We start from the raw sequence: 16172 nt of genomic DNA, 5'->3' as shown, positions 1-16172 counted from the left end.
ATTTAAGGCCTGGTTTTGTACTAGAGACTTCAGAGAACTAAGGGGAGCAACTGCAAAACCAATAGTTACAGGGACAACAAGAGAAAGAGAAACTGCCCTTCAAGATGACTGTGCAGAGTGAAATTTTAAGACACATGAAGAAGATTGATGCCAAAGCAAAATCAACAATTAAGAGGCTTATTTATTGCAGAAAAAACAAACAGTCGGGAAATATTTAAATGACTAAATAGAAGCCTATTTGGACTCCTTAAAACACTGAAGGAAAGCCAGGCATGATGGCTCACACCTATAATCCCAGCACTTTGGGAGGCCAAGGCGGGCGGATCACGAGGTAAGGAGATCGAGACCATCCTGGCTAACAGGGTGAAACCCCGTCCCCACTACAAAATACAAAAAAGTTAGCTGGGCATGGTGGTGGGCACCTGTAGTCCCAGCTACTCGGGAGGCTGAAGCAGGGGAATGGCGTAAACCTGGGAGGTGGAGCTTGCAGTGAGCTGAGATCATACCACTGCACACCAGCCTGGGTGACAGAGTGAGACTCCGTCTTTAAAAAAACAAAACAACAACAAAAAAAACACTAAAGGAAGGATGGGCGTGGTGGCTCATGTCTATAGTTCCAGCATTTTTGGAGGCCAAGGCGGGTGGATCACCAGAGGTCAGGAGTTCAAGACCAGGCTGACATGGTGAAACACCATCTCTACCAAATACAAAAAATTAGCCAGGCATGGTGGCACATGCCTGTAATCCCAGATACTTGGGAGGCTGAGACAGGAGAATCGCTTGAACCTGGGAGGCGGAGGTTGCAGTGAGCTGAGATCGTGCCATTGCACCCCAGCCTGGGCAACAATAGTGAAACTCCATCTCAAAAAAAAAAAAAAAAAAAAAAAAAAAAAAAAAAAAAAAAAAACTGAAGGAAGCCAGGCACTGTGGAGCATGTTGGTAATCCCAGCCAGTCAGGAGGCTGAGGTAGGAGGATCAGTTGAGCTCAGGAGTTTCAGTCCAGCCTGGGCAACTTAGTAAAACCTTGTTCTCTTTAGAAAACACTCAATAATGGGACAAATTTTAGACTAGACATGTCCAAAGAAAAACATAGTGATTTATAAGCTTACATTAAGAATTTACGTAGAAAATAGTATAAAAAAGATAAAGTGATGAAAAATATGAAAGCTTCATTAGAAAGAACAAATATCAAGAAGAGAACCAAGGGATAGAAAAGAAGCAGTAGTCAAAAACATGAAAGCAGATCATTTCCCAGAATTAAAGAGAAAGATAAGTTCTCAGATTGAAAGGAAAGGAAACACTGAGTGCCATGCATCATCAGTACAGCCAAGCCACTACCTGAGCACATGGTAGTACACTGCAGAATATAAAAGAGACAAAAACTTAAAGGCAACCAAAGAGAAAAGACCTTTCACCTACCAAAGAATGACAAGTGATATGATTTGGATCTTTGTCCCCACCAAAATCTCATGTGAAATTACTATTTTTTTTCTCAGATGCAGTTTTGCTCCTGTTGCCCAGGCTGCAGTGCAATGGCGCTATCTCAGTTCACCGCAACCTTTGCCTCCCAGGTTCAAGCAATTCTCCTGCCTCAGCCTCCCTAGTAGCTGGAATTACAGTCATGCACCACTACGCCTGGCTAATTTTTGTATTTTTAGTAGAGATGGGGTTTCTCCATGTTGGTCAGGCTGGTCTTGAACTCCCAACCTCAGGTGATCCACCCGCCTCAGCCTCCCAAAGTGCTGGGATTACAGTCATTGAGCCACTGCACCCAACCTCATGTCAAATTATAGTTCCCAATGTTGGAGAAGAGGCCTGGTGGATCATAAGGGTGGACATCCCCCTTGCTCCTCTCGTGATAATGAGTTATCATGAGATCTGGTTGTTTAAAAATGTGCAACAGCTCCCCTTCTCTCTCTTCCTCCTGCTCTGGCCATGTAAGACATGCCTCCTTCCTCTTCGCCTTCTACCATGATTGTAAGTTTTCTGAGGCCTGCCTGGCCATGTTTCCTGTACAGCCTGCAGAACCATGAGCCAATTAAACCTCTTTTCTTTATACATTACCCAGTCTCTGGTAGTTCTTCATAGCAATGTGAGAAATGACTAATACAGAAAATTGATACTGGGAAGTGTGGCACTGCTATAAAGATACATGAAATGTGGAAGTGACTTTGAAACTGGGTAATGAGCAGAGGCTGGAACAGTTTGGAGGGCTTAGAAGACAGGAAGAATAGGGAAAGTTTGGGACTTCCTAGAGACTTGTTAAATTGTTGTGACCAAAATACTAATAGTGATACAGACAATGAAGTCCAGGCTGAGTTGGTCTCAGATGGAGATGAGGAATTTTTGGGAACTGGAGTAAAGGTCACTCTTGCTATTCTTTAGTAAAGAGGCTGGTGGCATTGTGCCCCTGCTCTAGGGATCTGTGGAACTTGAGAGTGACAATTTAGGGTATCTGGCGGAAAAAATTTCTAAGCAGCAAAGCATTCAAGATGTAGCCTGGCTGCTTGTAACAGCATATGATCACATGCATGAGCAAAGAGATGATTTGAAACTGGAATCTGTATTTAAAAGGAAAGCAGAGCATAAAAGTTTAGAAAATTTGCAGCCTGACCATGTGATAGAAAAGAAAAACCCATTTTTCTTGGGGGGAATTCAAGCCAACTGCAGAAATTTGCATAACTAAAGAGGAGCCAAATGTTAATAGCCAAGACAATGAGGAAAATGCCTTAAAGACATTTCAGAGATCTTAGCGGCAGCCTCCCCATCACAGGCCTGGAGGCCTAGGAGGGAAGAATGGCTTCACCATATTGGTCAGGCTGGCCACCTGACCATATTGGTCAGAAACCCACTGGCCTGCACAACCTCAGGGCACCGCTCCCTGTGTCCTAGTCACTCCAGTTCCAGCTGTGGCTAAAAGGACCCCAGATACATCTCAGGCTGCTGCTCCAGAGGGTGCAAGCTGTAATCCTTGGCAGCTTCCATGTGGTTAAGCCTGCAGGTGTGCAGAGGGCAAGAAAAGAGGCTTGGGAGCCTCTGCCTAGATTTCAGAGGATGCATGGACATGACTGGATGTCCAGGCAGAAGTCTGCTATAGGGCAGAGCCTACATGGAGAATCTCTACCAGAGCAGTGCAGAGGGGAAATATGGGGTTGGAGCCCCAACACAGAGTCCCCACTGGGGCATGTGAGAAGTGGGCTGGAGCTGTGAGAAGTGGGCCACTATCCTCCAGACCCCAGAATCATAGATCCACTGTCAGCTTGCACTGTGCATCTGGAAAAGCCACAGGCACTCGATGTTAGCTCATAAAAGCAGCCAAGGGGGCTGTAGCCAGCAGAGCCATAGGGGCAGAGCTGCCCATGGCCCTGGGAGCCCATTCCTTGTGTCAGTGTGGCCTGGAAATTGAGTCAAAGGAGATTATTTTTGGTACTTCAAGATTTAATGACTGCTCTGCTGGGTTTTGGACTTGCATGGGGCCTGTAGCCTCTTTGTTTTGGACAATTTCTCCCTTTTGGAAAGGGACTATTTACCAAATGCCTATAACCCTATTGTAGTTTGGAAGTAACTAACTTGTTTATTTCATAGGCTCATAGGCAGAAAGGACTTACCTTGTCTCAGATGAGACTTTGGACCATGGACTTTTTGAGTTAATGAGGAAATAAGGGACCATTGAGAAAGTAAAATTGTATTTTGCAATGTGAGAAGGACATGAGATGTGAGAGGGCCCAGAGGTGGAATAATATGGTTTAAAATTGTGTCCTCACCCAAATCTCATGTCAAATTATAATTCCCAGTGTTGGAGGAGGGGCCTGGTGGGAGGTGATTCGATCACTGGGGCAGACTTCCCCACTGCTGTTTTCATGATAGTGAGTTCTCATGAGATCTGGTTGTTTAAAAGTGTGTAGCACCTCCTCCTTCTCTCTCTTCCTCCTGTTCCAGCCATGTAAGGTGTGTCTCCTTCCTCTTTGCCTTCCACCATGATTGGAAGTTTCCTGAAGCCTCCCCAGGCATTCTTCCAGTACAGCACGCAGAACTGTGAGCCAACTACACCTCTTTTCTTTATAAATTACCCAGTCTCTGGTAGTTCTTTATAGCAATGAGAGAAATTACTAATAAAAGTTATGCAGACCCCGTGCCAAGGAGAAAAGAGGTCAGAAAGCCATGGAGCAAACACTTCAAAGTACTGAGTGTAAAAAACAAAAAACAAAAAAAAAAATGGAGGGTAAAACTTCATTTGCAGCTAAATAATTACTCAAGATTAAAAAGGAAATAAAACCATTTTCATACATATAAAGACTGGAAATGTTTATACCCAAGAGAAATTCACTGAAGGAAATCCTAAGGATGTACTTCAGCAAGATAAAAAGTGAACCTAAGGGGAAAATTAGGGTGTGACAAAAAAAGTGAGTGCAAAACCGGTAAATATAGATGTAAATTGAGCTACTGACCATAACAATGATTATAATAATAATAGCTATAGTTGTGTTTTTTTTTAAAAAGATACTACCAAGATTCTAAAAACATTTTAAAACCTTCTTTACTTGTCCACAAGGATGATAGAGATATGAATATCCTTGGACTTCATTAGAAGAACTTATAACTATATGCATATTGAAATACAAATGACTTTAATATCACACTCTCAATGACTGGAACAACCAGAGAGAAGGTAAGTAAGGAAATAGAGGACTTACCACAATAAACCAACTAGTTCTAACAGACACATACAGAACACTCTACCCAACCACAGCAGTATACACATTCTCAAATGCACATGGGACAATTTAAGGGGTAGACCATATGCTAGGCTACAAATAAACCCTCAATAGATTTTAAAAGATACACATCATGAAAAATATCTTCCCTGATCACAACAGAATGAGGTTAGAAATCAATAATAGAAGTAAAACTGAAAAATTCACAAATCTGTGAAAATTAAACAACATACTCTTAAGCAACCAATAGATCATATAATAAATCACACAGGAAATTGGAAAATACCTAGAGATTAATTAAAATGAAAATGTCACATACAAAAATTTATGGAATAAAGCAAAGGCAGTGCTAAGGGGGGCATTTACAGCTGTCAATATTTACATTAAACAATAAGAAAGATCTCAAATCAACAACCTAACTTTACAACTAAACCCAAAGCTATGAGAAAGAAGAAAATACTAAAGATTAGAGCAGAGATAAGATAAAATAGAGAAGTGAAAATTAATGAAATCAAAAGTTGGTTCTTTAAAAGGACAACAAAATTGACAGACTTTTAGCGAGATGAAGTAAGAAAAAAAGAGAGAAAATTCAAATTACTTTACAACTAAACCTAAAGCTATCAGAAGGAAAAAAATACTAAAGATTAGAGCAGCGATAAACAAAATAGAGAATTAAAAAACAGAGAACATCAATGAAATCAAAAGTTGGTTCTTTGAAAAGATAAGGGCCGGATGCAGCAGCTCATGCCTGCAGTTCCAGAACTTTGGGAGGCCGAGGCAGGCTGAGGTCAGGAGTTCGAGACCAGCCTGAGCAACATGGTGAACCCCATCTCTACTAAAAATACAAAAAAGAGCCTGGGTGTGCCCCATCTCTACTAAAAATACAAAAAAGAGCCTGGGTGTGGTGGCAGGTGCCTGTAACTCCAGCTACTGAGGAAGCTGAGTTATGAGAATTGCTTGAACCCAGGAAGCAGAGGTTGCAGTGAGCTGAGATTATGCACTGTACTCCAGCCTGGGCGACAGAGCAAGACTCCATCTCAAAAAAAAAAAAAAAAAAAGAAAAGATAACAAAGTTGACAGAACTTTAGCTAGATGAAGTAAGACAAAAAGAGGACTCAAATTACTAAAATCAGAAACAAAAGTGGGGACATTACTACCAATTCTACAGAAATAAGAAGGATTTTAAGAGCGTATCATGAGCAATTGTGCACCAATACTGGATAGCCAAGATGGAATATGGACAAATTCCTAGAAACACAAAAACTGCAAACATTAAATCACAAAGAAAGAGAAAATCTGAATAGATTCATAACTAGTGAGGAAATTAAATCTATAATAAAACATCTCCTAACAAAGAAAAGCCCTGGACCTCAAGGCTTTACTGGTAAATTCTACCAAATATTAAAATAAGAGTGAACACCAAATCCTTCCAAAATTTTTAAAACTAGGAACACCTTTTTTGAATTAAAAAAAAAATTTGTTTTGAGAAAGGTCTTGCTCTGTCACCTAGGCTGGAGTATGACCACAGGTTACCATAGCCTCAGCCTCCCAAGTAGCTGGGACCACAAGCACATGCCTGGCTAATTTTTCAAATTTTTTGTAGAGCTAGGGTCTCCCTATGTTGCCCAGGTTGGTCTCAAACTCCTGGCCTCAAGTGGTCCTCTGACCTCAGTCTCCCAAAGCACTAGGAATATGGGCCTGAGCCACCACATCTGACCAGCCATATCGAATCCTAAGGAACCCTAAATAGCCAAAACAATCTTGAAAAATAGAAACAAACCTGTAGGACTCATACTTCCTGATTTCAAATCTTACTACAAAGCTTCAGTGATTAAAACAGTGTGGTACTGGCAAAAAGACAGACATATAGACCAATGGAATAGAAATAGACAGACATATAGCCCAGAAATAAACCCTTGCAAAAATGGGAACATAAGTTCTGACAAGGATACCAGGGCCATTCAATGGGGGAAAGGACAATCTTTTCAACAGATGATGCTGGGAAAACTGGATATCCACATGCAAAAGAATGAAGTTGGACTGTTACCTAACATCACATACAAAAATTAATTCAACATCAACCAAATACCTAAATATAAGACCTAAGACTATAAAACTCAGAAGAAACCATAGGGCAAATCTTCATGACATTGGTTTTGGCAGTGACTTCTTGGCTATGACACCAAAGGCACAGGTAACAAAAGAAAAAAATAAGTAAATTAGACTTTATCAAAATTTTAAAATTTCATACATCAGAAAACATTGTCAACAGAGTAAAAAGGCAACCCATGGAACGGGAGCAAATATTTACAAACCATAAATCTGATAAAAGATTAACAGCTAGGGCTGGGAGCAGTGGCTCACACCTGTAATCCTAGCACTTTGGGAGGCTGAGGCGGGAAAATTGCCTGAGCTCAGGAGTTCAAGGACAGCCTAGGCAACATAGTGAAAACCTGTCTCTACTAAAATACCAAAACTTTGTCAGGCATGGTGGTGCACGCCTGTATTCCCAGCTACTTGGGAGGCTGAGGCACAAGAATTGCTTGAATCCGGGAAGTGGAGGTTGCAGTGAGCCATTGTGGCACTGCTCTCTAGTCTGGGTGACAGAGCGAGACTCCGTCTCAAAAAAAAAAAAAAAGAATATATATATATATTATAGGCTAGAATAGGCTGGGTGAGTTGGTTCACACCTGTAATTCCAGCAGTTTTGGAGGCTGGAGTGGGTGGCTTATTTGAACTCAGGAGTTTGAGACCAGCCTGGGCAACATGGTGAAACCCCATCTCTACAAGAAAATAGAAAATTTAGCTAGGAATGATGGTGCATGCCTGTGGTCTTAGCTACTCAGGAGGCTGAGGCAGGAGGAGCACTTGAGCCTGGGAGGTCAACATGCAGTTTGCCATGTTTATGCACTGAATTCCAACCTGGGAGAAAGTGAGGCCCTGTCTCCAAAAAAAAGGCAAAGAACTTAGACATTTCTCCAAAGAAGATATACAAATGGACAAAAATCACGTGAAAAGATGCTCAGCATCGCTAATCATTAGGGAAATGCAAATTAAAACCACAGTGAGATCCCACCACATACCCATTAGGATAGCTACTCCCAGCATGAGCAAACAAACAAGTGTTAATTAGGATGTGGAGAAACTGGAAACTTGTGTGTTGTTGATGGGAATGTAAAATGTACAGCCACGTAGAAAGTAGCAGTTTCTCAATTAAAAATTACATTAAAAATAAAAATTAAATAAATTAAAAACTCAATTAAAAATAAAATTACCATATAATCCAGCAATTCTCCTTCTGGGTATATATTCAAAAAGAATTGAAAGCAGAGTCCCAAAGAGATATTTGTACACCATATTCACAGCAGCATTATTTCCAATAGCTAAAACATGGAGGGAACCCAAGTACCTATTAAAAAATGAATGGATAAACAAAATATGGCCTATCCATATAAGAGAATATTGTTCAGCCTTAAAAAAGAAGGAAACAGGCCAGGTGTGGTGGCTCACGCCTATAATCCCAGCACTTTGGGAGGCTGAGGTGGGTGGATCACAAGGTCAGGAGTTTGAGACCAGCCTGGCCAACATGGTGAAACCCCATCTCTACTAAAAATACAAAAATTATCCAGGCATGGTGGCAGACACCTGTAATCCTGGCTACTCGGGAGGCTGAGGCAGGAGAATCACTTGAATCACTTGAAACTGAAAGATGGAGGTTGTAATGAGCCAAGACTGCACCACTACACTCCAGCCTGGGCAACGAGAGCGAAACTCTGTCTCAAAAATAAAAAGCAAAACAAAACAAAAGAAACTATGACACATGCTACAATTTGGAGGAATCTTGAGAACATTATGCTAAGTGAAATAAACCAGCCAAAAGGACAGATACTGTATGTTTCCACTTATATGAGGCACCTAGAAGAGTCAAAGTCACAGAGATAGATGTTAGAATGGTGGTTGCCAGGGACTTGAGGGAGGGGAAATGGGGAATCATTATTTAATTGTACAGAGTTTCAGTTTTACAAGATTAAAAGAGTTATGGATCTGAACCATTGTGACGGTTGCACAACATTATGAATGTATTTAATACCAATAACCCTGCACTTTAAAATGGTTAAGGTGGTACATTTTATGTTAGGCATATCTTACCACAATGAAAAAATTTGGAAAAAAGTAACCACAAAAGGTTATAAATACAATTTATAGCTTGTGAGGTGCAGCTAAGGCAATATTTGGAAGGCTAAGGCCTTCAATGAATTTATGAAAGTAAATAAAAGATTTAAAGCAAGTATCAGTGATTTAACTCAAAAAGGAAGAAAAAGAACTAAAGAATAAGCCCCAAGAAAGTAGAAAGATGAAAACAGAAAAGAAAGGAGCAAACTTTTTTTTTTTTTTAATTGAGACAGGGTCTTGCTCTGTTACTCAGGCTGGAGAGCAGTAGCCCAATCTTGGCTCACTGCAGGCTCAACCTCCCGGGCTTAAGCGATCCTCCCGCCTCAGCCCCTCAGTAGCTTGGACTTCTGGTGCACACCACCATGCCCAGCTAATTATTTTTGTATTTTTAGTACAGATGGGATTTCACCATGTTGCCCAGGCTGGTCTTGACCTCCTGGGCTCAAACTATCTGCCGCCTTGGCCTCCCAAAGTGCTGGGATTACAGGTGTGAGCCCCGGCGCCCAACCAAAACTTTTTAAAATAGGAAACAAAACAGAACAGAGGTAGAGAGGTGAAACAATTTCATCTATCACAACCGCGCTGCTGAATCTCATCTTACATGTTGTAAAAACTTTTCATTCTGTGTCTATCTTTGAAAAGTTATAATTTGTTTGGGTAATCCAATTATATTTGATTTTCTTGGAGATTTGAGGATGGACTTTAGATAGAGGCATGAATGTGTTGACCAAGGGGCTGGGAGAGAAATGTTCGCCAGATACTTTTGGGACCCTAGCCTCATGTTTATCCTCTCAACACCCAGTGAAGTGAAGAGTGCAGGGCCATCGCTGAGGGTCAGAGAGGCGCAGGCACTTGTCTGTGGTCATGTGATGATTAATAGCACAACCAGAATTGGAACCCAGGTTGCCTCCCCTCACCACCCCAGCTTTTCCCCTCTCCCCAGACCACCCCCAAGCTGCAGGGAGATTGTGAAGTCTCCTTCCTGGGGCTGATTCAGACCAATATTGTGTATGAGACCTGGTTCCCCAGGCCAGAGACAGGCAATGTCAATGCCCCAGGGGATGCTGTTTAGCAGTCCAGGCTCCTCTCACCCTCCCTCGGGGAGTCTGGCAGAACTTAGAACCAGGCAGAGCTGTGGCATTGATGGACAGAGCACTGTCTCCATCACATGGTGTCTGAGGCTCACTTTTACTCGCAGTCAGCAGGGAGGGTTGTCTCACAAGACCAGAAATAGAGTGTTCAAGGTAGACAGAAAAAGAAAGCTCTTGTTAGAAAATCATCCTTCTTCTTTACAGCTGACTAAAGTGAGGCCCAGCCATCCTTTAGTTAGTATCTCCGCCTACTTGGGAAGAAAGGTAAATCACTGACAACTGCTCAGGAGAGTGACTTGGCCCAGCACTGCACTTATAAAACTCCAGACTGGTAAATTCCCTCATCTGTGAAATGTCCTTCCCCAGAGAGCTTCTAGAGTGTGCAGGCATCCAGCGATCTGTGGGCATAATTAGAGCAGAGACTGGAGGCAGCTCTGGGCTCTCTGCCAGGCCAGCTCTGCCACTTCTCTCCCTTTGTGGGCTCCCATTGATCGAGTCAGGATGGCATCAGATTCCCCCATGATCTCTGACCTAATAGGTTGGACTCTAAGGCAACCTTGAAGAGAGTCACCAGCCCACTGGCCTGGGGCTAGTAACATGTTCCCCAAGGGGAAGGAGGAGTGATGCCCCTATTGCCTGGAACTCCTGGGAAGTAGAGGGAAAGCGGGTCCCACCCAATTCCTTCACACTGTCACAGTCTTAGAAGGAAACATTATACAAATTCACATTGAAGACTCAAAAAATAAGCCACAGAGTAGTCATGGCTAAATGAAGCCTCAGAGCACATTGGCTCAACCCCCTTATTGCTCTGGGCAGGAGATGGAGGCTCAGAGAGGGTTAGCCCCCTGCCCAAGGTCACATAATGCAGAAGCAGACCTGAGTCTGCAGCTTCCAGAGTGGCAGCAGCACCTCACAAGCCCAAGGCCTGTGGCAACTGGGACTGAATCTCCACTGCCAAAAGCGGAAGCCTCAGGAGCAGAAAAGGAAAAGGAGGGGAGAACAGAGCACAGTGGGCAGTAAGGGGCATGAATTTGCTCAGCCCAATTGCAGTTTGATCAATCACAAGCAGGGTGTGGCAGTGGGGCAGCTGCTGGAACCACAGCTCTCCTGAGCCCCATCAGTCAGCAATAGAGTAATGAAGTGGCTGGGGCTGGAAAAATGCTATGAGACTCCAGGGGGGTTCAGTCTCATCCCACTGAATTATAACCCTGTTATTGACACCCAGGGGCTTGTTCTGTCTCCTTCAACCCAGCTCAGATATGAAATCTTCCAGGGGCGCTAGGGGTGGGGTGCTGGCTGGTGGGATGCAGCCGAAACCCAAAGGAAGCGCTGGGAGCAGGAGAGGCAGGAGCGTGAGTGGGCTCCGCCAGAGGCATGCCTGCCAGAGATATCTGGGGCGACCCTCCTCCCTGAGCCCCAATTCCAGTGTCCACTGAGGCCTCAGCTACACACGGGGCTGTGCTGTGGAGGTCAGAGGGAGGAGAAGCTGGGGGCCTGGCCTGGGAGTCCCAGAGTGCCTGGGGCACCGTCCTCACACGCCAAAAGGTTAAAAAGAATAGCAGAGATTGGACAGTTCAGCTGCTGAAATGCAGAAGACAGAAAGGGCCCTGGAGGTTTCAGAGGGGAGGACAAGCTTCCCGGAGGAGGTGAGACCACACCAGGGCTCAAAAGGTCAGAATTCTGTTGCTGAACCTTGTCCACAGTCTCCTGCAGGCCTCCACCTCCTCTTCATCCTCGCACCCAGGGTCAGAAACTGTCCTAAACAGCAGGTGTCCTCCAACTATAAAACTCTCCTGGCAACCCAGTGCTTCCAGGAAGAAGTTAGAATTCCATCACATAATAATAATATTCAGCCATAAACAGAAATGAAATCCTGATACGTGCTACGACATGGACGAAACTTGAAATCATTATACTAAATGAAATGAGCCAGACACACAAACACACAAGGACAAATATTGTACGATTCCACTTACATGAAGTATCTAAAATAGGCCAATTCATAGAGACATGTAGTAGTATAGAGGTCACCAGCGGCTAGGGGAAGGGGGACAGGGAGTAATTGTTTAGTGGGTAGAGTTTCTGTTTGAGATGATGAAAAAGTTCTTGAAATGGATAGTAGTGAGGTTTACACAACATTATGAATGTACTTAACTCCACTGAATTGTACATTTAAAAATGGTTAAAGGCCTGGAGTGTTGGCTCACACCTATAATCCCAGCATTTTGGGAGGCTGAGGCGGGAGGGTTGCGTGAGCCCAGGAGTTTGAGACCAGCCTGGTCAACATGGCAAGATCCCCTGCAGTGGGCTTCTGTCCTGGCCACTGCAAATGACTCACTGCCTCCTATTGGCACCAGATCCTTTCATGGTGCTGTGCCCTTGCACACACCATTCTCTTGGCCTGGAATTCCAACTCCTTTCCTCTTCCTGGATAACATGAGCTGGTTCTTCAAGACTACACTGGTGCGCCACCATCTCAGTGAATTCCCCGACCGACATGTTCTCTATACAAGCAGAGTCAGAGGCACCCTCATCTGGGGACCCATATCTCCTGGGTTGTCCACATCAAGGTCCCTAATTTGTGGATACATATGACAATGCCACCCTCTTGAAGGGGGGCTGGACAAAGCAGCCCAAGACATCATAATAAAGATTCCAGCATGCCAGGCATCATGGCACACACCTATAGCCCCAGCTATTTGGAAAGCTGAAGTAAGAGGATGCTTGGGCTCAGGCGTTCAAGATCAGCCTAAGCAACATAACCAGACCCTGTTGCAAACAAATGAAAAGATTCCAGGATGACTTCCTGTAGGTGTTCTTAATTAAAGCAGCAACAAGCCACACGACTGATCAGAGGTAGAATATGGGTTCTTTCTCCAGCATTTCAGATGTGAATGTAAGCCATGGCTCAAGAGCAGTGGAAGCACTGCTATAACACTAGGGTCAAGCAGAAGATTAACTTCCCAAGGGAATGCAGGGATATTTTGGTCCACCAGCAACTGAGAATAAAAAAAAAAGATAAAGACCTGGAGAAGATCAAAAGCGCATCTGAAAGCTGTAGCCAGCCCATCTCTCTAGGGAAATTTTAAAGTGACCCAACTAGAAGAATTTAAAACATAGGTATTAGCTCAGGAGCTTTATGATCTATAAAAATAATACCCATCAATCAAGATCTGGTTTCTCATTCTGTCCCAGTATAGATGACATCAAATTTACATAAATAAAATCATGTTTACTAGATAGGCAGATAGAGACATAGAGACGTATATGACTAGACATACTTAGATTTATAAAATCACAGCGAGACTTAGACACCTGCACGTCATATATGTCAGCAAAAACAGTCATTTACTTATGTCTCTGCTTCCTCAACTTGACCATGAGCTCCTTGAGGGCAGGTCCTTTATCTTTGTGATCCCAGTCTAACGGAGTACAACACATAAAAGGAAGGAAATAAATGTCTGTTTTGTAAATGAATGAGTTATTCTTTGCATCTCCAGAACCCAGCACAATGGGTGTTTCTCAGAGGAAGCTTTACATCTGACATGCTGCCCTCACCTGTACCCCAGACCTGCCTCCCATTGTTAAGATGAGCATGGCAGGAAGCAGAAGTTGCTGCACAGAGGGGAGCCTTGTGCCCTGGCTCCTTGCTCAGCTGGCTGGGAGGGACCACAGAGAATTGAGGAGCCTCCACCTTGAGAGGCCAGACTGCCTGGGGCCTGAAGACTGAGGCAGGAGCTGCACAGAACTCTCAGGAGCTGCCAGTAGCTCAAAATCTGCAGCTTGGAATGATGAAATCAAAATGAAGTTGCAAGAGACCATTCACAGGAGCAGTGTCCATTACAGCAAACGAATTAGAACAGCTCAAATGCCCTTTGAAAGGAAAATGGATACATGGGGCAGAATCTGTCCATGGAATACTGTACTGCAATGAAATTGAAAAAAATGACCACTATGTACAATAGTATGTGTGAATCTTAACATAATATTGAGTGAAAAAGTAAATCTCAGAAGATCATATATAACATGATGCCTTTTTATAAAGATCACAAACAGCTCAAATCAGCAACATATTGCTCAGGCATCCACAGATATGTGGTTGTGGTGGCATTACCCGTGCTCAATGAGTCTTCTGATTCTTCCTTCATTTTGGACGGCATTTTTCCTTCATGCCCTCTTGAAATTAGAGATAGCCTTGGGAAGAGCTTTGGCCAGTGAAATGTCAGCAAAAGTGCTCAGTGTCACTTTTGAGCAGAAACATCTAAGAACTGGTACATATTTCTTATTCTTCACTTCCTCCCCCAACCAAAGCAAACCCCAGAACTTGGAGTTGAAATGACAGTTTCATTAGATAGTGGCTGTGCCATCCACATGCCTGGGTCCCTGAGTGCCTGCAATGAGCAGAGCCTCTGCCAAACTGCATTGGCAGAAAAAGAAGCCTTTCAGGGCAAGCCACTGAGACTGGGGGTTGTTATTGTGGTATGACCTAGTTTATCCTAGCTGATACAGAAACAAATTTAGTCTGGGCGTGTTGGCTCATGCCCATAATCCTAGCACCTTGGGAGGGCCGAGGCAGGTGGATCACTTGAGCTCAGGAGTTTGCAACCAGCCTGGACAACATGGTAAATCCCCATCTCTACAAAAAAAAAAAGTTAGCTAGGCATGGTGGTGAGTGCCTGTAGTCCCAGCTACTTGGAAGGCTAAGGCAGCAGGATCACTTGAGCCTGGGAGGCAGAGGTTGCAGTGAGCCAAGATCTCCCACTGTAGTACAGCCTGGGCAACAGAGCAAGACTCTGTCTCCAAAAAAAAAGAAAAAAAGGAAAAAGGAAAAAGGAATAAAGGAATTATGTTTTAAAGGGCAAGAGGCCTGGATGTAGTGGTTCACACCTGTAATCCAAGCACTTTGGGAGGCCAATGCAGGAGGATCACTTGAGGCCAGGAGTTTGAAGCTGCAGTGAGCTATGGTCACACCCCTGCACCCCAGCCTAGGCAACAGAGACTCCAACTCTTAAAAAAAAAAAAAAAATAGATAAGGGAGTGATACATACAAAATTTAGCATAGTGCTGACCTCTGAGGGGCAAAAAGGTAGGTACAAACATTGTTAAGGTTCTAGATCTTGGGTTGAGCTGAGTTTAAAGGTGCTTGCTATGTTATTGCAAACACTAATTACGGTGGCCCTGTATGAGCCCTGTAAGAGCGCATCCTAACTAGGGGTGTGATTAATACCATCACACCTAACTAGGGGTGTGCACCTGAGGTTCATTTTAAAAGGAAAGGGACTATTGTTCAACTATGAGCTGGAAGCTCAGTATTGGGTGTGCCCAAGGGGAGTTTGCATTTCATCTTGTAGGCAAGGGGCACCCACTGAGGGTATAAGGGAGGGCAAGGGTGGAGCTCAGAGGTGTGTTTTTTCTCCTAATTCCCTAAGGTCCAGGGCCTGAGATTCCATTCCCCACAGTCCCTCCTCTAGGCCCCCAAGGAACTCTCACTCTAGCCAGTTGGTTAGAGGTGGGAGACAGGATGATCACAGAGCCTTTGTTCCTGGCAGCTTGTTAAACCTGCCACAAAGCCTCATTTCAATGCATTTGCATGAAATGATTTTATCCCAGCTGCCTCGTCCCCACCCCCACCCGAGGGGCCCTTGCAGGCCTGGCTCCCAAACAGCGACCTTACAGGCCCCTGGACCAATCCCAGACCCCCTTTGATGATATCAAGTTTATTGGTAAGAATTCTGCTTTTCCTGTATGCTGGGAATCATGAATCTTACACAACTTTCTCTCCTTCAGCCCTGATGATCATTGCAGTCCATGGGGAGCCACCCAGGAGTTGTAGGCAGGAGGGGATATGGTGGGATGTGCAAGGTGGAAGCTCACTCTGGCTGCCAGGGAGGGACAAGGGTGGAAGCAGGGAGACCACCAAGGCAGGAAAGGGAGGACATCTAGACTGGGGAGGAACAGCGAACGGAGGCACGGAGCACATCCAAGAGCCCCTCAGAAGGCAGGACCACGGAGCTTGGCAGTGAGTCACAGGGGCCAAGCCCAGCTTCATGGCCACGGGGAGGAAACAGAAGCAGTCCTGCTCCCTGGACTCTGGGCACCACAGCTCACAGCTAAGGCTGAGGCCAGATTGGGTGGCCCAGTGCCAGAGAGAGGAGTATGGGGTTGGGGGGCAGGAGGGAGGCAGGGTATAAGT

The sequence above is a fragment of the Chlorocebus sabaeus genome, chromosome 29 (genome assembly GCF_047675955.1).
Source record: "Chlorocebus sabaeus isolate Y175 chromosome 29, mChlSab1.0.hap1, whole genome shotgun sequence".
Classification (NCBI taxonomy): domain Eukaryota; kingdom Metazoa; phylum Chordata; class Mammalia; order Primates; family Cercopithecidae; genus Chlorocebus; species Chlorocebus sabaeus.
The sequence above is the reverse complement of the archived record's forward strand: the minus strand, read 5'-3'. Positions refer to the sequence as shown.